This window comes from Oncorhynchus keta, chromosome 35 (genome assembly GCF_023373465.1).
Source record: "Oncorhynchus keta strain PuntledgeMale-10-30-2019 chromosome 35, Oket_V2, whole genome shotgun sequence".
In the NCBI taxonomy this organism is placed as follows: domain Eukaryota; kingdom Metazoa; phylum Chordata; class Actinopteri; order Salmoniformes; family Salmonidae; genus Oncorhynchus; species Oncorhynchus keta.
Genome location: NC_068455.1, coordinates 9754542 through 9776387, shown reverse-complemented (window position 1 = coordinate 9776387; position 21846 = coordinate 9754542). Strand labels below are relative to the sequence as shown.

The 21846-nt window shown below is 42.5% G+C and overlaps 1 pseudogene; it reads left to right on the top strand.

The window, feature by feature from the left end:
- Positions 1 to 8273: 8273 nt before the first annotated feature.
- Positions 8274 to 12163, top strand: LOC118368036 (zinc finger protein 239-like; annotated as a pseudogene).
- The last annotated feature ends 9683 nt before the right edge of the window (positions 12164 to 21846 follow it).

The following is a 21846-nucleotide window of genomic DNA, read 5'->3' as shown; positions in this document are numbered from 1 at the left end:
CTTGAAAACCTGCACCAGATTGGTCAGGACCTCAGACTGCTGCGAAGGTTCACCTTCCAAGAGGACAACAACCCTAAGCACACAGCCAACACAACGCAGGAGTGTCTTCGGGAGAGGTATCTGAATGTCCTTGTAGTCCAGACATGAAGCCGATCAAACATCTCCGGAGAGACCTAAAAATAGCTGTGCAGCGACGCCCCACACCCAACTTGACAGAGCTTGAGAGGATCTGCAGAGAATGGGAGAAACTCCTCAAATACACGTGTGCCAAGTTTATAGCGTCATACAGAAGAAGACCCAAGGCTGTAATCGCTGCCGAAGGTGTTTCAACAAAGTACCGAATAAAGGGTATGAATACTTATTTAAAATGTAATATTTCCGTTTTTTATTTTCATACATTTGCAAACATTTCTACAAATCTGTTTTTACTTTGTCATTATAGGGTATTGTGTGTAGATTGATAAGGGGGAAACAATTTAATCAATTTTAGAATAAGGTTGTAACGTAACAAAATGTGGAGAAAGTCGAGTCTGAATACTCTCCGAAAGCGCTTTATCGGTTTGGGCTTCTTGTGGTCAATTTGCAGTCGTTCCGGCCCCCTGACCATCTGCTCAATAAATAAATTGTCCCGTGTCCGCATCTAGTTGATGATCCATGATGTATGCCTTTGCATCCTGTAATATAAAGAACACGCACACAGTATGTCAGCACTATTGTGTTGATTGATTCCAGGGGGGAAAAATGATTCAAAAAGCCTAGGTAGCCTAGTCACCCGAAGTGTGACTAAAAACCAAATGTTCGCGCATTCAGATTTTCTCAAAACATAAATAAATGGGCGTATTTTAGGCTATAAAACATGACGTTTCCCCTGGCCATGTCCAGATGGGTTTAGAGTTCAGTCTTCTCTAGACTACCTGCAGCTCTGGTTGTTATCCAGTGCTGGTCCTTGCCATTCTGAGACCCATTTTCGTTTCTGAATCAAAGTTGAAAATACGCATTTTCCGGATGTTTTTAAATCAGGGTCATTTTCGGTTCTGAAAAGTTGAAAAGACGTCATTTTTAGAGGTCTATGTTTGGGATAAATTGAAGATGGTTCAGACCGAACAAAATCTGAACCAGATTGATTGGTTCAGATTTGGACTGCACAAAAAAAAGACATCAGCATCCGTCGGTGCGTAACAGCAACAAGAGGCCGTTCACACCGTGAGTGTCTTTAATGTATCAAGCAAGATATTGAGCCCTGCCCAAGTCTCCTTGCTTAATATTAAAGGGTTGTCTTTTGTGCCTACAATTCAGTGCAACGATTTCGATGTTAAGGTATGGTATTTCGATGTTTTTTTATTTTTAGAAGCATTCGTTTCAGGGAATACTTTAGCTCCCCTATACTTTAGCACATCTATTGAGATATATTGCAGACTTGTTGAAAATGATGTTAGTAATCTCTTAAGTACAAACATGAGTACAAATCTTTCCATAGTTTAACTCAGGATGAAAAACAAGCTTTGCTTGATTTTCCGTTACGTCAGTCCTTACCCGCCCTGCTGATAAGGGTGGGTCGGTTGTACTCATGGATAGGACAGTTTGTGTAAATGAGGGTCATAGACAACACCTTTTACAAGAAACTCAGATCTTAGATGGGTATTTAAGTTCTGGTCAGATCACCAACAACAACAAAAAACGACTGTCTATTCATCAACACCCTAAAATGGCAATTTTCTATACTTTGCCGAAATTACACAAGAGTGTTACTTAACCTCCAGGGCGCCCTATTGTAGCGGACATTGGTGCAGTAACAGCCCCTTTATCGACTTTTGTAATTATACCATTCGTAGAACAGCTCCCCCTCCTTTATAAAGGACACCAGCAGTATGATCTCAGAACAGCTCCCCTCCTTTGTAAAGGACACCAGCAGTATGGTCTCAGAACAGCTCCCCTCCTAAAGGCCACCAGCAGTATGATCTCAGAACAGCTCCCCTCCTAAAGGACACCAGCAGTATGATCTCAAAACAGCTCCATGCATTTCTTAACTCTTGTTCTGATCACCGTGGCCTCCAACTGCTCTTAAATGCAAGTGAAACTAAATGCATGCTCTTCAACTGATCGCAGCCCGCACCTGCCCGCATCACTATTCTGGACGGTTCTGACTTAGAATATGTGGACAACTACAAATACCTAGGTGTCTGGTTAGACTGTAAACTCTCCTTCCAGACTCATTAAGCATCTCCAATCTAAAATTAAATCAAGAATCGGCTTCCTGTTTCGCAACAAAGCATCCTTCCCTCATGCTGCCAAACATACCCTCGTAAAACTGACTATCCTTGTCTTCGACGATGTCATTTACAAAATAGCCTCCAACACTCTACTCAGCAAATTGGATGCAGTCTGTCGCAGTGCCATACGTTTTGTTACCAAATCACCTTATACCACCCACCACTGCGACCTGTATGCTCTAGTCGGCTGGCCCTCGCTACATATTTGTCGCCATACACACTGGCTCCAGGTCATCTATAAGTCTATGCTATGTAAAGCTCCGTCTTATCTCAGTTCACGATAACAACACCCACCCGTAGCACACGTTCCAGCAGGTAAATCTCACTGGTCATCCCCAAAGCCAACACCTCATTTGGCCACCTTTCCTTCCAGTTCTCTGCTGCCTGTGACTGGAATGAATTGCAAAAATCGCTGAAGTTGGAGACTTATTTCCCTCACCAACTTTAAACATCAACTATCTGAGCAGCTAACCGATCGCTGCAGCTGTACATAGTCCATCTGTAAATAGCCCACCCAATCTACCTACCTCATCACCATACTGTTTATATTTATTTACTTTTCTGCTCTTTTTCACACCAGTATCTCTACTTGCACATCATCATCTGCTCATTTATCACTCCAGTGTTAATCTGCTAAATTGTAATTATTCGCTCCTATGGCCTATTTATTGCCTACCTCATGCTTTTTGCACACAATGTATATAGACTTTCTTTTTCTACTGTGTCATTAACTTGTTTGTGTTATTGGCTTGTTTGTTTACTCCATGTGTAACTCTGTTGTTGTCTGTGTCACACTGCTTTGCTTTATCTTGGCCAGGTCGCAGTTGTAAATGAGAACTTGTTCTCAACTGGCCTACCTGGTTAAATAAAGATGAAATAAAAACAATAGTATGACTAAATACAGTACAGTATTGGGAGCACAGAGAGGACGTCTGGCTGGCTGTATTCTACTGTCTGAGATGAGATGACTAAGTTTAAGTATTGAAAAATAATAAAGTCATCAAATAAATAGTAAGTAATATACCCAACTGAAATAGTGTCATTTCCTATTGTGTAACCAATGTGGATCTGACTGAGCCAACGGAATATTTTCAATGTTTTGGTAATTGCATGTTCACTATTTTTGCCTTTTGGGATTTCCATTAAAAAAGCTCTAAAATAAATGTCATTATTTCATAATGCTTTTAAATAATCTAAAATGTAAAACCCTGATCATTTTTTAATTAAATCGAACCAAAACAACCTCAAACACTAACCGTTCAGCGCTACTCATTAGACAGCGGTATAATGTCAAAATATGTTCTTACTCACCAAGAATGGAGTTTCGCTGAGCTACCATCTTCATTTTCTCAGGTTAAGCCCAGTATGTAGGTCTTTTAAATATACAAGCAACCCCAAAAAATGCCTGTTCGGCACCTCCAATCACTCATTAATGCCATGCACAGGTTGGAAGTGTACATCGTCTCAATATATTGAGGTCCTGAAGAGGCATTTTTGGGGGTTTGTTTGTACATTAGACCCTTTTTGGAAGTACACTGAACAAAAATATATATGCAACAATTTCAAATATTTTACTGAGTTAAAGTTCATATAAAAAGGAAATCTGTCAATTGAAATGCATTTATTCGGCCATAATCTATAGATTTCACATGACTGGGAATACAGATATCTGTGACCAACATATGCCTAAAAAAAGTAAGGGTGTGGATCAGAAAACCAGACAGTATCTGGTGTGACCACCATTTGCCTCATGCAGCACAACACATCTCCTTCGCATACAGTCGATCCAGCTGTTAGTGGTAGCCTGTGGAATGTAGTTCCACTCTTATTCAATGGCTGTGTGAAGTTGCTGGATATTGATGGGAACTGGAACACGCTGTCGATCCAGAGCATCCAAAACATGCTCAATGGGTGATATGTCTGGTGAGTATACAGGCCATGGAAAAACTGGGACATTTTCAACTTCCAGGAATTGTGTACAGATCCTTGCAACATGGGGTTGTGCATTATCATACTGAAACCTGAGGTCTGGGTGGAGGATGAATGGTACAACAATTGGCCTCAGGATCTTGTCACGGTATCTCTGTGCATTCAAACTGCCATCGATGGGGCACTCGGTTCACAACGTTGACATCAGCACGCTGCTCGCACACATGTCTGTCTGGTACAGTTGAAACCGGATGAATCTGTGAAGAGCACATGTCTATCTGGTACAGTTGAAACCGGATGAATCTGTTAAGAGCACACATGTCTATCTGGTACAGTTGTGTAGAAGCTGTTTAGCCATACAGTTGAAACCGGATGAATCTGTGAAGAGCACACATCTCCAGCCAGTGGCCATCGAAGGTGAGCATTTACTACACCGAACTGAAGTCAGGTCAAGACCCTGGTGAAGACGACAAGCTTCCCTGAGAGGGTTTCTTACAGTTTGCAGAGATTATTCGGTTGTGCAAACCCACTGTTTCATCAGCTGTCCGGGTGGCTGGTCTCAGACGATGCCGCAGATGAAGAAGCTGGATGTGGAGGTCCTCGGCTGGCGTTAAACAGCTCTAGTAGACATTTCGTCAGTCATCATGCCAATTACATGCTCCCTCAAAACTTGAGACATCTGTTGCATTGTGTTTTGTGACACAACTGCACATTTTAGTGGCATTTTATTGTCCCTGGCACAAGGTGCACCTGTGTAATTGTGCTGTTTAATCATCTTCTTGATATGCCACACCTGTCAGGTGGATGGATTATCTTGGCATGAAGGATAAATGCTCACTAACAAGGATGTAAACAAATTTGTGCACCAAATTTGAGAGAAGTAAGCATTTTGTGTGTCTGGAACAGACATCTCAACATAAACTGTTCTGAGGAGACTGAGTGAATCAGGCCTTCATGGTTGAATTGCTGCTGCAAAAAAAAGCACTACTAAAGAACACCAATAAGAAGAAGAATATTGCTTGGGCCAAGAAACACTAGACCAGTTGAAATCACTCCTTTGGTCTGATGAGTCCAATTTGGAGATTTTTGGTTCCAACCGCTGTGTCTTTGTGAGACACAGAGTAGGTGAATGGATGTGGTTCCCACTGTGAAGCATGGAGGAGGTGTGGGGGTGCTTTGCTGGTGACATTGTCAGTGAATTATTTAGAATTCAAGGGACACTTAACCAGCATGGCTACCACAGTATTCTGCAGCGATACGCCATCCCATTTGGTTTGCGCTTAGTGGGACTATTATTTGTTTTTCAACAGGACAATGACCCAAAACACCTCCAGGCTGTGAAATGGCTATTTTACCAAGAAGGAGAGTGATGGAGTGCTGCATCAGATGACCTCACCTCCACAATCACGCTACCTCAAGCAAATTGAGATGGTTTGGAATGAGTTGGACCGCAGCGTGAAGGACAATCAGCCAACAAGTGCTCAGCATATGTGTGAGCTCCTTCAAGATTGCTGGAAAAGCATTCCAGAGTGTGCAAAGCTGTCGTCAAGGAAAAGTGTGGCTACTTTGAAGAATCTAAAATATGTAGATTTGTTACACACTGTTTTTGGTTACTACATGATTCCATATGTGTTATTTCATAGTTTTGATGTATTGGTTTTTATAGTTTTTTTTTTAAATAAAGAAAAACCCTGGAATGAGTAGGTGTGTCTAAACTTTTGACCGGTGATGTATATTAAATCACTAAATCGCACAAAATAAATAATATTCAGAAAAGATTCTCAAAGCAACAAAATAACTAGGGATTAACAATGAAATACATTTTGGGGATAAGTGGATTACATTCTTTGAAGTCAGAAGGTATATGTCACAATGCTCCATTTTGGCACTTTAACAAGTCTTTATTGATTTCAATTCTCCATGTGGTCTATATTACAGGGCACTTCATTTAATGTAACAGACTTTTAAAACTCAATATTGGTGCACAATTTCTACTTAAAATACCAAAAAGGCACTCCTTTTGTGGAACGACCCACCTACACGCAACAGAGTCCCTGAAACCAAATACAATCACCACACAGATGGTAATCACACCTGACCTGGATGTATGTCTTGTTTTACAAAAGAACAGCAAACCATTCAAGTCAAATCAGACACAATTCACAGGATGCTGAGATTATATCCAAACAGTTGTAGACCAATCAAAGTGATGGGTTCATCTTTAAATCAACATTCATCAAGAGTGAGTCAATTTACAGAACAACGACTGCCATCTATTGGCCCTTGGACAACAAGTCCCTACATGATGTCTACATTACTTCATCATTCAGAACTTAGTCAGAAATGCTCTGGCTAATCTAGCTGCTGGGTCATTGTTTGTGTGTGTGTGTGTGGTGTGTGTGTGTAAAATCTTGTTTCCATACGGACCTCACTTTCTCATGAGAAGAAGAGTGCAATATCACATTTATGTTACAAATAAAATGACTAAAATCGGAGCAATTCTTTAGTATTCCCGTGATTCACACGCATGCTGAACTTTGACCCGTGGTAGGGGAAGAAGGAAGATGGCTTTCCTTAAGATGGGGCAAGAACGAGATGTTTGTTAGGAGAACTGCAATATTATCATAAGGATACATATACGGATGAGGAATGGAGGGAAAAAGAGGGGCAGAGGAGGTCGAAGAGGGTGAGCTTGAAATCGTCAGGAGATGGTTTGTCGAAGAAGAATGGTGGAATGTGTAAACAGAGTGAGCCATACGCCGGATCGAGGTCTGGAGGTAAAATGGAAGTGAGTGAGGGCGAATGATCCAAGTTAGCAGGTGTGGTGATGTTCTTTGAGCCCGACGCTTGCACAGATGGTCAGGATAAATATAAGTCTGAATATTTGTGGAGAAAATTTTGGAGAAAATAGACCCCCATGCCTTTTGGTTGATCCGTATGTGGTTTCAGAGTGGGTGAAAAGGAAGTTTGGTGCTGTGGAATCGGTGAAGGTAACCCGAAGTGATCTTGTGCTAATTGTTTGTGTTTCTGCCGAGGGAGAAGGCGCTCCATGCCAAACAAATGTGGAAAAGAGATGGCGTTGATTACTGGGGTCGCGGTAAATGTGACAGGGGACCAACTGAAGGGAAGATTCCCGGTGTTTGTGATGCTCGTCGTTTGGTGTCGACGCAGACAGGGGTGGTATGAGTTGTAAAACAGAAGTAATTATTTGTTCTTTTGAGTTTTGCTGTTGAGTCTTTGCCCGACAAAGTGTACTTAGGATATTTCAGTTATCCCTGTTGTGAGCGGTTGTGCCGAATCCATTACATTGTTACAGGTGTCACGATTATGGGCACGTGGCATCAGGGTGTAGGAGGGAGGTGTGAGTGGTGTGCAGAAGGACATCAGACAAAGGAATGTGTAGTATTGGAGAAAGAAGAGAAAGTGTTCATGGTAGGGGTGCCCATGGGGCTGGGGATCAGAAATGTCTGGTGCGAGAGAGGCAGGTTGAGATTGCCAGGGTTAGAATAGTGCAGAAGGTGTTGTATGCTGAGGAAGATGGGTCAAGTGGGAGGGGTCCTGAGAGGGTTCATGTAAATAGTAGATCTGTGCCAGTACCGAGGGATAAGCGAACGATTGATATATGTTACAGTAAGATTGACTTTTTAGCATTCATAGCAATGGTTATAAACCGTACCGCAGGTCGCAGAAAATAGAGGTTCTTGTGGCAGCTGCTGAGAAGTGTTTGGGTGTACGAGATTTGACGTCAGAAGAGTTACAGGGTGTGTTGAGTGGTGGTGTCCTTCCAGGCGTTGGCCTGAGGTAGGACTAGATAGGTTTAAATAGTGAAATAGGGTGGTGGGTTTTTAATTAGTGTAGGTTTAGAGTATTAACGTTTTCATACAGGATTTATACACAGCAGTGGAAATTAGTTTGGGGTTGGGTGTGTTGTGATTTTTCTTCAACATGCTGCAGGCCGCTATAAGGGTCATCTAATACAAGACTATTAAAGGCCCAGTGCAGCACCCCAACTTCCCGCTGGAATGGATATATGGCTCAATCTAGTTGTAGGCGGTAATGCAACATTCATTGGATGCCAATCGCCATTTAACCTCATCCAAGAAGAAAAAGACCCTCCCGGACAACAGGTGGCGTGTGTCCACATTAAGTGTAGTTTGACGACAACGCCAAGTATGTCGAAAAAGAAAGCGAGGAAGTTGCTATTGCGTTTGTTCTGGTTCTTATTTCAGAGGAGATGTTAGGTCATAAATAGAATTTAAACAATTAACAACTTCAACCAGTCCACAAAAAAATAAAAAATATCTGATACTTTTTTGTTTGCGAAACAAGGCCTCAGGTAAGAACCCGCCGGGTTGCAGGGCAAATGGCCAGAGAAGGCCTCGCTAGCGTCTGAGACTCGACTATTAGCTAAAGCTAACAAACTATGCATTGCTAAACAATGTCGCCGCATAACGTTGTTTCCCCCCCTGCCAAGTAAGCAACACAAGGAAATATGTAACGTTAGCTAGCTAAACCAATTATTATGTAGCTGCTTAGCTAGCTAGCGAAATATGTTGGCTAAAACCGTACATAGCTCACGTTAGCCAGCTACCTTGCACATGTAGACTTTATTTCGTTGCTTAGCCACCCAAGGCCCGGGACAGGGAACTAAGTTTGCGCTGCAACATTGAATACATCAGAAAATATGGGATGTGTTTTTTTTAAATCAAGGGAGGTGTGTGCTAACTAGCTATATAGCAAGCAAACCATCAAATGACATAACTCGTGCATTTCATACATACTTATTTTACAGGTTGTTAGTCTGGACTTTATTTTGGAACAGTGAGGATAACTATCTTGCAGCTTTCTACCGCTTCTCCACACTGAGCCCAAGACTATACTGACTGGGTCCTGACTGACAACATCACTGGGCACCGCAGGAGAAATGGCATCAGTGAAAGACAGCAGTCAAACACTCCTGTTGAATATCATCACGAAAGATGAAGAGGAGGAAGTGAAGATTTGGGAATGTGATGATTATCCAGGTAAGAAGAGAAAAGGGTTTTTATCAACAGCGGTTCGACCTAGTGGTTAGAGTGTTGGACTAGTAACCGGAAGGTTGCAAGTTCAAACCCCCGAGCTGACAAGGTACAAATCTGTCGTTCTGCCCCTGAACAGGCAGTTAACCCACTGTTCCTAGGCCGTCATTGAAAATAAGAATTGCTTCTTAACTGACTTGCCTAGTTAAATAAAGATTGCTTGCCAACCACTTTGTTACATGGTTTTAGTATTTCCTCAAGTCAATGCAAGATGCAGTTGCACTGTTTTTACATAATTTGTTATGTTCTCATTCACACAGGAGCGAGTCCAGAGATGACATCATCAAACAGCAGTCAAACACTGGGCCTGAAAGTCATCATAAAAGAAGAGGAAGACGACATTGGGGAATCTGATCACGGTAAGAAGTGAAAGGAAATGTAGCATTATAGTTTCAACCAGAGAAACCTACTTAGCCCCACTTCAATAGTACTCTCCATACACTAGAAGGTTAGTTCTCTATACCCAGTTTCAATAGTACTCTCCATACACTAGAAGGTTAGTTCTCTGTACCCTGTTTCAATAGTACTCTCCATACACTAGAAGGTTAGTTCTCTGTACCCAGTTTAATAGTACTCTCCATACACTAGAAGGTTAGTTCTCTGTACCCTGTTTCAATAGTACTCTCCATACACTAGAAGGTTAGTTCTCTGTACCCAGTTTAATAGTACTCTCCATACACTAGAAGGTTAGTTCTCTATACCCAGTTTCAATAGTACTCTCCATACACTAGAAGGTTAGTTCTCTATACCCAGTTTCAATAGTACTCTCTATACACTAGAAGGTTAGTTCTCTACCCTGTTTCAATAGTACTCTCCATACACTAGAAGGTTAGTTCTCTATACCCAGTATATATTTAGAAAAATTGTACCCTCTTTTTCCCAATTTCGTAGTATCCTGGTTTTTTTTGTCTCATCTTTACAACTCCGTAGCGATGAGCGGGAGAGACAGGAAAGTCGAGAGTCATGCGTCCTCCGAAACACAGTCCTGTAGCTCAGTTGGTAGAGCATGGCGCTTGCAACGCCAGGGTAGTGGGTTCGATTCCCGGGACCACCCATACGTAGAATGTATGCACACATGACTGTAAGTCGCTTTGGATAAAAGCGTCCGCTAAATGGCATATATACACATCCCAACTAAGTCGCACTGCTTCTTAACACAGCAGCCAGCCGCACCAATGTGTTGGAGGAAACACCTTGCACCTAGCGACCTGGTCAGCATGCACTGCGCCCGGCCCGCCACAGGAGTCGCTAGTGCGTGATGAGACAAGGATAACCCTACTGGCCAAACCCTCCCTAACCCGGACGACGCTAGGCCAATTGTGCGTCGCCCCATGGACCTCCCGGTCGCGGCTGGCTGCGACGGAGCCTGGCTTCGAACCCAGAGTCTCTGGTGGCACAGCTAGCACTGCGATGCAGTGCCTTAGACCACTGCGCCACCCAGGAGGCCTAAGGTACTGTATCTCAGTGCTAGAGGCACTGGCCCAGCGTCGTCCGGGTTTGGTCGGCAGTCATTGTAAATGTAAGAATTCTTGTAAATAAGAATTTGTTCTTAACTGGACTTGCCAGGTTAAATAAAAATGAAATAAATTGTGCTGCACCTGCTCACCAGTTATGTTGTCATTCACACAGGAGAGACCTCTAACTCCTCTGACCAAGTCGAGACATTTCGTGCATCAGGGAAGAAACATCAGGAATGGAGCAAAGCTAAGGGGTCTCACCACTGCCCACACTGTGAGGAGAGCTTCCCATTCCCATCATATCTTGAAAGACACATTCGAAAACATTCTGGAGAGAAGCCTTATGCCTGCTCTATCTGTGGGAAACGCTTTCCTGCATCACATCATCTAACAGTTCACCAACGAGTGCACACAGGAGAGAAGCCTTACCACTGCTCTGACTGTGGGATGAGTTTCTCTCAACTGAGTGGCTTGAAAGGTCACCAACGAACACACACTGGAGAGAAGCCTCACCACTGCCCTACCTGCAGCAAAAGTTTCTCCTATCTGCGAGACTTGCAACGTCATCAGCTGATTCACACAGGAGAAAAGCCTTACTCCTGCTCTGACTGTGGAAAGGGTTTCACCTCACCAAGCCATCTAACAGTTCATAAGAGAGTGCACACTGGAGAAAAGCCTTATAATTGTTCTGAATGTGGGGAGAGTTTCTCTTATGTAGGTAGCTTCAAACATCACCAGAGAATACATACAGGAGAGAAGCCATACTCCTGTCCTGACTGTGAGAAGCGCTTCACCTCGTCGAATCAGCTAAAGGTTCACCAGAGGGTGCACACGGGAGAGAAACCTTTCTGCTGCTCTGAATGTGGGGACTTTTTCTCTCAACAAAGTAACTTGAAATCACACCAGCGAACACACAGGAGAGAAGCCTTACCATTGATCTCACTGTAGCAGACCCTTGTTCTTAACGTACTCACGTCAGTCAGACAATACAGTAAGTATGTATCCACCAGATACATATGACTGATGTAAATTTTTCAACATTCAAATCATTCCTTAAGTGGATCAGTGGGCACACAGGAGAGAATCCGTATCAGTAACGCCAGACCTGCAGGATTAGTTACCTCCGTAATGGCATTCATAGAAGAAGTGGTGGGACATTCTACAATGCTCGGCTTAACCTGACTTAAGGACATTGAATCAAAATGAAAGTAGAGAGAAAAAAATATCTAGGGGTTAACTGTGTAATGTTGCTAAAGGTGTGTAAAAGGGAAATGGTAATGTAATGGATTGAAGGATTGATACACATTTCAATGAACGGTATTAGATGCTATATGGAACTCTTAAAGCTTGGTAAATTCTATTTTTTTGTTTTGTAGGCCTAACTGTATTGGCTATGAGTTATACTGATGATAAAAGTCTTTACTCTGAATTCAGATGTGTTTCACTCTTTGATTTAGGATACATTTCAACAACAGAAAAATACTCTTAAAGTTGCACTGAAGCTCGTAGGAAATCAATGACCCGTTTATGTAAATAGATATTTCAGAGTCCGTATGAAAGAGCTGTGAACTCAACTGCTATTGCTCCCATCTACAAAAAAAACTTCAATTTTCGTGTTTATAAGCACCATAACACTTACTGTAGCCATTTGTTTGAAATCTGCTCATACATACAGTAGAAACGGGAGAGGGTGTGGAGGAACAAGAGGTTGAACTCTGACCACTGTTTAGGATGTGTTCATACCTTATAAACTAGCTCTAGTCAGCAAATCCTCAGGTGTACAACAGGATCCAGGGATAGAACCCTCAACCTCAGGCCATCAACAACAACAAAAGAACAAGGTTATTGATTCAGCTGTCATGCTGAGAAACATTGATTATGTATTGGACAATTACAGGAGTGCTGATCAAAATGACAGTTTTGCCCAGTCAGTAAACCTCTGACTTGAGAATGTTGAAAGAAGATGCTGTGTGCCAGAGAACATTATGTTGAAAGAAGATGCTGTGTACCAGAGAACATTATGTTGAAAGAAGATGCTGTGTACCAGAGAACATTATGTTGAAAGAAGATGCTGTGTACCAGAGAACATTATGTTGAAAGAAGATGCTGTGTACCAGAGAACATTATGTTGAAAGAAGATGCTGTGTACCAGAGAACATTATGTTGAAAGAAGATGCTGTGTACCAGATAACATTATGTTGAAAGAAGATGCTGTGTACCAGAGAACATTATGGAAGTCCTATTTCGGTACCACTGTGAAGGAGGATGAAAGGATGATTTGATCATGGTAAGAGCAGGTTTTATCCAGAGCGGTTGGGTCTTTTCAAGTTATTACCTCTAAGTCTTGTGAAATTAGTGTATGGTTAATAAACAAAATATGACACTGATTTATTATTGATTCTTATGCCCTCCACTGCACATGCCAAAGCAACATTGTATGCACATTCGCTTAAAAAGGGACACACACAAAACATTTCTGTTTTGTAGTAAAAAAAAAAAAAAAGTGTTTGCAGTGACATCATTCAATTAGATGATGCCTACTCATAATTGGTTAATCACATGATGCACACTGATGTCATCATTGGAAACGCTCATCTTTCTACTACAAAAAAACATATGTGCCATTTTCACATATGTTGAGCTGGAGATTATTATGAAGTTGAACATTTTTATTTTAGTCATTTAGCAGATGCTCTTATCCAGAGCAATTAGGGTTAAATGCCTTGCTCAAGGGCATATCGGCCGATGAGTTCCCTAGGGGATTCGAACCAACGCCCTTTCGGTTACTTGTCCAATGCTCTTAACCGCTAGGTTACCCAAACTATGCTGAGGTGTTCTGCCTTGCAAAGTATTTCATTTTATTAGTACCCGTTTTATAGCTGAAAATAACATGTAAGTTTCACAGGAGTGCAACTTAAAACCTATAATTTTGTTAGATTTTTCGGCGTAGAAATGCAAAGTATCCAGCAGGAAATGAGACCGCAGGCTGAGGAAAACCGAAAGCTAAGGTTACAGATCTCAGAATGCTGTAGGACCAAATGTCCCGTGTTGCTGACATTGTAAATGTCCCGTGTTGCTGACATTCTAAATGTCCCGTGTTGCTGACATTCTAAATGTCCCGTGTTGCTGACATTCTAAATGTCCCGTGTTGCTGGTGATCTCGAGTTACTGGAGGAACAGGTGAACTAGATTGCTGACATGCTAAGGACCCAGCTTGCTAGTGGGCAAGCAGGTAAGAACATAACTTGTACAACAATGTAAGTCATCGTTTTAGTCAACATATTGTAATGAAACAGGCAGGGAGCAGGTCTCGAACCCTCCACCTTCGAGCACGCTTATAAACTCAGGGTCGTTACAGTATGATATATTAGGGATTTAAGTCACAAAATCAAAATGCCTGCTTTGTGCAAATTCGTGCCTATAACGTGTCTTGTTATGACATGTGTAAATTATTTTTACCATACGTTTTGTTTCACGGCTTTATTTGAATGGTACCAGCAAAGTTCGAGTCGTGTCTGAGCTGAGCAACACAATAGATAATCTTTGACTACAGCTAAGATGGTGGATAAATTCAAATACACTGCTCAAAAAAATAAAAGGGAACACTTAAACAACACAATGCAACTCCAAGTCAATCACACTTTTGTGAAATCCACTAAGGAAGCAACACTGATTGACAATAAATTGCACAACAGGTGGAAAGGATAGGCAATTAGCAAGACACCCCCAATAAAGGAGTGGTTCTGCAGGTGGGGACCACAGACCACTTCTCAGTTCCTATGCTTCCTGGCTGATGTTTTGGTCACTTTTGAATGCTGCCAGTGCTTTCACTCTAGTGGTAGCATGAGACGGAGTCTACAACCCACACAAGTGGCTCAGGTAGTGCAGCTCATCCAGGATGGCACATCAATGCGAGCTGTGGCAAGGTTTGCTGTGTCTGTCAGCGTAGTGTCCAGAGCATGGAGGCGCTACCAGGAGACAGGCCAGTACATCAGGAGACGTGGAGGAGGCCGTAGGAGGGCAACAACCCAGCAGCAGGACTGCTACCTCCGCCTTTGTGCAAGGAGGAACAGAGGAACACTGCCAGAGCCCTGTAAAATGACCTCCAGCAGGCCACAAATGTGCATGTGTCTGCTCAAACGGTCAGAAACAGACTCCATGATGGTGGTATGAGGGCCCGACGTCCACAGGTGGGGGTTGTGCTTACAGCCCAACACCGTGCAGGACGTTTGGCATTTGCCAGAGAACACCAAGATTGGCAAATTCGCCACTGTGCTCTTCACAGATGAAAGCAGATTCACACTGAGCACATGTGACATACGTGACAATCTGGTGACCCGTGGAGAACGTTCTGCTACCTGCAACATTCTCCAGTATGACCGGTTTGGAGGTTGGTCAGTCATGGTGTGGGGTGGCATTTCTTTGGGGGGCCGCACAGCCCTCCATGTGCTTGCCAGAGGTAGCCTGACTGCCATTAGGTACCGAGATGAGATCCTCAGACCCCTTGTGAGACCATATGCTGGTGCGGTTGGCCCTGGGTTCCTCCTAATGCAAGACAATGCTAGACCTCATGTAGCTGAAGTGTGTCAGCAGTTCCTGCAAGAGGAAGGCATTGATGCTATGGACTGACCTGCCCGTTCCCCAGACCTGAATCCAGTTGAGCACATCTGGGACATCATGTCTCGCTCCATCCACCAACGCCACGTTGCACCACAGACTGTCCAGGAGTTGGCGGATGCTTTAGTCCAGGTCTGGGAGGAGATCCCTCAGGAGACCGTCCGCCACCTCATCAGGAGCATGCCCAGGCGTTGTAGGGAGGTCATACAGGCACGTGGAGGCCACACACACACTACTGAGCCTCATTTTGACTTGTTTTAAGGACATTACATCAAAGTTGGATCAGCCCGTAGTGTGGTTTTCCACTTTCATTTTGAGTGTGACTCCAAATCCAGACCTCCATGGGTTGATAAATTTGATTTCCATTGATAATTTCTGTGATTGTTGTCAGCACATTCAACTATGTAAAGAAAAAAGTATTTAATGAGAATATTTCATTCATTCAGATCTAGGATGTGTTATTTTAGTGTTCCCTTTATTTTTTTGAGCAGTGTAATTCACTCAGGCCATTTATCATTGAAACAAAATGGTCAGTTTCAGTCAACTTAACAGGGTGTGTCTCCCATAGACCCCAATGCAGTAGTACCTGGGAGTGTCTCGCTTTCTCTCCGGTCTCTGGCTACAGCTTTTCATTGTCGACAACACCTGGCTGTCTGAGCAATGGAGCAAATTAAAGTTTTTTTTTTTTTTTTTTTTTTACCAGCAACTGATCAGTCTATTGGATACTTTGTCAAGTTGCACTTATTTTTAGGCTAGTCTGTATACAAAAAATAAAACTGTATAAATAGCAAAATTGTATATGATATGATTGCATTTTGGAACCCCGCTCCCCTGTCGCCCCAAGCTGAATGGTTTTCACCACCTTCACTGCTTTGATTGGTGCAGCTAGAAATCAGAAGAATGACTGAACCACCAACCGACTACTGCACCACAGATGGTGAATGAGACCGATATTTCACCGGATGTATAAATGTGAAGCGTCCAGTTGGCGTTTCCACTCACGACCAAATATGGTAGTGCGAGGAAGCTCAGTGGTCAGCAGTGGGAGAAGATGGAATGCGATGGATTTTGTCTGACCTTCTGATAATTGACGAATCGATTAAATATTTGATTTCAATATAGTTCTGTTCCAAAAACTAGAATCTGTTATGAACAGAGGACTCAGTTTTGTAGACTTTACCCTTTGCCAAAGTTTCAAAAATGTTTTGTTGTTTAGAGGTACAAAGGCTAATTGAGTAATTTCACACTTGCACTTCACAAAGTAGGCGTTGCCCAACGGAAATATGTAAATACATGCTAGAACACGCCAATAGGATCTCGTGCTTGGCTCTGCCCACTATGGCACAGTTGTTCCCGTTTGAAACGACAGGCTGTGGTCGATCTTGGTTTAGTTATAAAAATGCAAAAAAAGGCTTCGACTGCACCCTACCACATCAAATCTTATTCAAATCAAACTTTGTCACATGCGCTGAATACAACAGGTAGACCTTACCGTGAAATGCTAACTTACAAGCCCTTAACCAAAAATGCAGTTCAAGAAAGAGCTAAGAAAATATTTACCAAAACTAAAATAATAGAAACAGAAAATAACAAGGATATATAAAGGGGGTACCGATAGAGTCAATGTTCGGGGGTACAGGTTAGTCGAGAATTTGTACTTGTAGGTAGGGGTAAAGTGACTATGCATAGATAATAAACAGAGTAGCAGCAGTGTAAAAATAAATGGGGGGTGGGGTCAATGTAAATAGTCCGGGTGGCCATTTGATTAATTGTTCAGCAGACTTATGGCTTGGGTGTAGAAGCTGTTAAGGAGCCTTTTGGACCTAGACTCTGCGCTCCGGTACCACTTGCTGTGAGGTAGCAGAGAGAACATTCTATGACTTGGGTGACTGGAGTCTTTGACAATTTTTGGGGCTTTCCTCTGACACTGCCTAGTATATAGGTCCTGGATGGCAGGAAGCTTGGCCCCAGTGATGTACTGGGCTTTACGCACTACCCTCTGTAGCGCCTTACGGTCAGATTCCGAGCAGTTGCCATACCAGGCGGTGATGAAACCGGTCCGGATGCTCTAGATGGTGCAGCTGTAGAACTTTTTCAGGATCTGAGAACTAATGCCAAATCTTTTCAGTCTCCCGAGGGGGAAAAGGTGTTGTCGCGCCCTCTTCGATTATCTTGGTGTGTTTGGACCATGATAATTTGTTTGTGATATGGACACCAAGGAACTTAACTCTCAACCCGCTCCACTACAGCCCCATCAATGTTAATGGGTGCCTGTTCGGCCTGCCTTTTCGGCCTGCCTTTTCCTGTAGTCAAAAATCAGCTCCTTTGTCTTGCTCACATTGAGAGAGAGGTAGTTGTCCTGGCACCCCACTGCCAGGTCACTGACCTCCTCCCTAAAGGCTGTCTCATCGTTGTCGATAATCAGGTCTACCACTGCTGTGTCATCAGCAAACATGATGGTTTTGGAGTCGTGTTTGGCCACGCAGTCATGGGTGAACAGAGTATAGGAGGGACTAAGCACGCACCCCTGGGGAGCCCCAGTGTTTAGGATCAGCGTGGCGGATGTGTTGTTGCCTACCCTTACCACCTGGGGGCGGCCTGTTAGGAAGTCCAGGATCCAGTTGTAGAGGGAGGTGTTTAGTCCCAGGGTCAATTGCTTAGTGATGAGCTTTGTGGGCACTAAGGTGTTGAACGCTGAGCTGTAGGCAATGAACAGCATTCTCACATAGGTGTTCCTTTTGTCCAGGTGGGAAAGGGCAGTATGGAGTGCGATTGAGATTGCATCATCTGTTGGGGCGGTATGCAAATTGGAGTGGGTCTAGGGTATCCGGGATGATGCTGTTGATGTGAGCCATGACCAGACTTTCAAAGCCCCTCATAGCTACCGACATGAGTGCTGCGGGAGGTAATCATTTTGGCAGGTTACCTTTGCTTCCTTACGCACAGGGACTATGGTGGTCTGTTTGAAACATCTTCGCTCTACTACCGCATGGCAAGCGATACCCAACCCCTCTTTTCACACTGCTGTTACTCTGTTTAAAACATATATGCACAGTCACTTTAACTATACATTCATGTTTTTTATTTTATATTTTTATGTTTTTATTTCACCTGTATTTAACCAGGTAAGCTAGTTGAGAACAAGTTCTCATTTACAACTGCGACCTGGCCAAGATAAAGCATAGCAGTGTGAACAGACAACAGAGTTACACATGGAGTAAACAATTAACAAGTCAATAACACAGTAGAAAAAAAGGGGAGTCTATATACAATGTGTGCAAAAGGCATGAGGAGGTAGGTGAATAATTACAATTTTGCAGATTAACACTGGAGTGATTAATGATCAGATGGTCATGTACAGGTAGAGATATTGGTGTGCAAAAGAGCAGAAAAGTAAATAAATAAAAACAGTATGGGGATGAGGTAGGTAAAAATGGGTGGGCTATTTACTACAGCGATCGGTTAGCTGCTCAGATAGCAGATGTTTGAAGTTGGTGAGGGAGATAAGTCTCCAACTTCAGCGATTTTTGTACATAGTACCTCAATTGGGCCGACCAACCAGTGCTCCCGCACATTGGATTACCTGGGCTATCTGCATTGTTTTCTTGTATACAGCTGGATGAATGTGGTCAACAAGCTGATGAGAACTCTTGGTAGATAGTGTGGTCTACAGCTTATCATGATGTACTTTACCTCAGGCGAGCAATAACTCAAGACTTCTTTAATATTAGACTTCGCGCACCAGCTGTTATTAACAAAGACACACACCCCCGACCCTTGTCTTACCAGACGTAGCTTCTCTGTCCTGCCGATGCATGGAAAATCCCGCCAGCTCTATATTGTCGTCGTTCATCAGTACACGTTTACATACAGTGGGGCAAAAAAGTATTTAGTCAGCCACCAATTGTGCAAGTTCTCCCACTTAAAAAGATGAGGTCTGTAATTTATCGTATGTACACTTCAACTATGACAGACAAAATGAGAAGAAAAAAAATCCAGAAAATCACATTGTAGGATTTTTAATGAATTTATTTGCAAATTATGGTGGAAAATAAGTATTTGGTCAATAACAAAAGTTTATCTCAATACTTTGTTATATACCCTTTGTTGGCAATGACAGAGGTCAAACGTTTTCTGTAAGTCTTCACAAGGTTTTCACACACTGTTGCTGGTATTTTGGCCCATTCCTCCATGCAGATCTCCTCTAGAGCAGTGATGTTTTGGGGCTGTTGCTGGGTAACACGGACTTCCAACTCCCTCCAAAGATTTTCTATGGGGTTGAGATCTGGAGACTGGCTAGGCCACTCCAGTACCTTGAAATGCTTCTTACGAAGCCACTCCTTCGTTGCCCGGGCGGTGTGTTTGGGATCATTGTCATGCTGAAAGACCCAGCCACGTTTCATCTTCAATGCCCTTCCTGGTGGAAGGAGGTTTTCACTCAAAATCTCACGATACATGGCCCCATTCATTCTTTCCTTTACACGGATCAGTCGTCCTGGTCCCTTTGCAGAAAAACAGCCCCAAAGCATGATGTTTCCACCCCATGCTTCACAGTAGGTATTGTGTTATTTGAATGAAACTCAGCATTCTTTGTCCTCCAAACACAACGAGTTGAGTTTTTACCAAAAAGTTATATTTTGGTTTCATCTGACCATATGACATTCTCCCAATCTTCTTCTGGATCATCCAAATGCTCTCTAGCAAACTTAAGACGGGCCTGGACATGTACTGGCTTAAGCAGGGGGACACGTCTGGCACTGCAGGAGTCCCTGGCGGCGTAGTGTGTTACTGATGGTAGGCTTTGTTACTTTGGTCCCAGCTCTCTGCAGGTCATTCACTAGGTCCCCCCGTGTGGTTCTGGGATTTTTGCTCACCGTTCTTGTGATCATTTTGACCCCACAGGGTGAGATCTTGTGTGGAGCCCCAGATCGAGGGAGATTATCAGTGGTCTTGTATGTCTTCCATTTCCTAATAATTGCTCCCACAGTTGATTTCTTCAAACCAATCTGCTTACCTATTGCAGATTCAGTCTTCCCAGCCTGGTGCAGGTCAACAATTTTGTTTCTGGTGTCCTTTGACAGCTCTTTGGTCTTGGCCATAGTGGAGTTTGGAGTGTGACTGTTTGAGGTTGTGGAGAGGTGTCTTTTATACTGATAACAAGTTCAAACAGGTGCCATTAACAGGTAATTATCCTCTTAAAATAAGTTACAGGTCTGTGAGCCAGAAATCTTGCTTGTTTGTAGGTGACCAAATATTTATTTTCCACCATAATTTGCAAATAAATTAATTTAAAAAATCCTACAATGTGATTTTCTGGATTTCTTTTCTCATTGTCTGTCATAGTTGAAGTTAACCTATGATGAAAATTACAGGCCTCTCATCTTTTTAAAGTGGGAGAACTTGCACAATTGATTGCTGACTAAATACTTTTTTGCCCCACTGTACGTGTTTAGCAGATGTTATTGCAGATGTAGCGAAACGCTACCACACACCATTTATTGACATTCTTTACACATTAGAATCATTTGTCTACCAGACCAATACAATAGTTCTGTCCACTTACTGCACTACTGAGGATTCATGTACTTATCCTATTTACATAACTCCTGAACATACTCATCATTCTTACTCTAGAATTCTATGCTGCTACTGCACTTTATTATCCCGCTCACTATGCATGTATGTAAACATTGTATATATTATGTACATATGTTTAAACTGTATTATTTATAGCTAATTTCATCTTATTTTATTTTATCTGAATTTATTAGTCACCAGGGAGTGCACACGGACGAGAAGCCCGAGTAACACCTGCGAACACATACTTTTGCACTGATTGTGGGTAGAGCTTATTTTCTCTGGGCAAATTAAAACGTCACTAGCGTCACTAGTGGTGCTTTTTAATCTCCATTGTTTAAGGTGATAAACCCCAAATAGAGAAACGTCAAAGAAGAAAAAAAACGAGGGGTATGAGAGTTATTTTTGTAAAGTGTGTTAAATAATACATAAGTATTAGTAGATATTTGCTATATGGAACTCTGAAGTTGACAAACCTGTAACAGTTTTATAAACACGGTGTGGCTCAGTTGGTAAACCACGGTGCTTGCAACGCCAGAGTTGTGGGTTTGATAACCACCTATGCACTCGCTGCTGCAAGTCGCTCTTGATTAGAGCTAAATTAATAAAAATGGGAATGTATATTGTATAATAGCTAACAATAACCTGAATCAATACTAATAACACATTATAAAGTATGGCAATGACTAAGTGAATACATTTATGAAAGTAAAATCCAATAAGTAAGTTTCCCCAGATAGAGCTGCACCTTTTGTATGTTTGTCCTCTCATATAAAATGAAGTATTTGTATCTAAAGGCTTTTATCAGGTTAAAGAATTTGATGTCTATATTTTTTTGTTATGTAACTATTGGACAACACTAGTAAAGGCTTTACCATTTCTCATTTTATAATCGGTGGGCGTGATTTAGAGGACTAC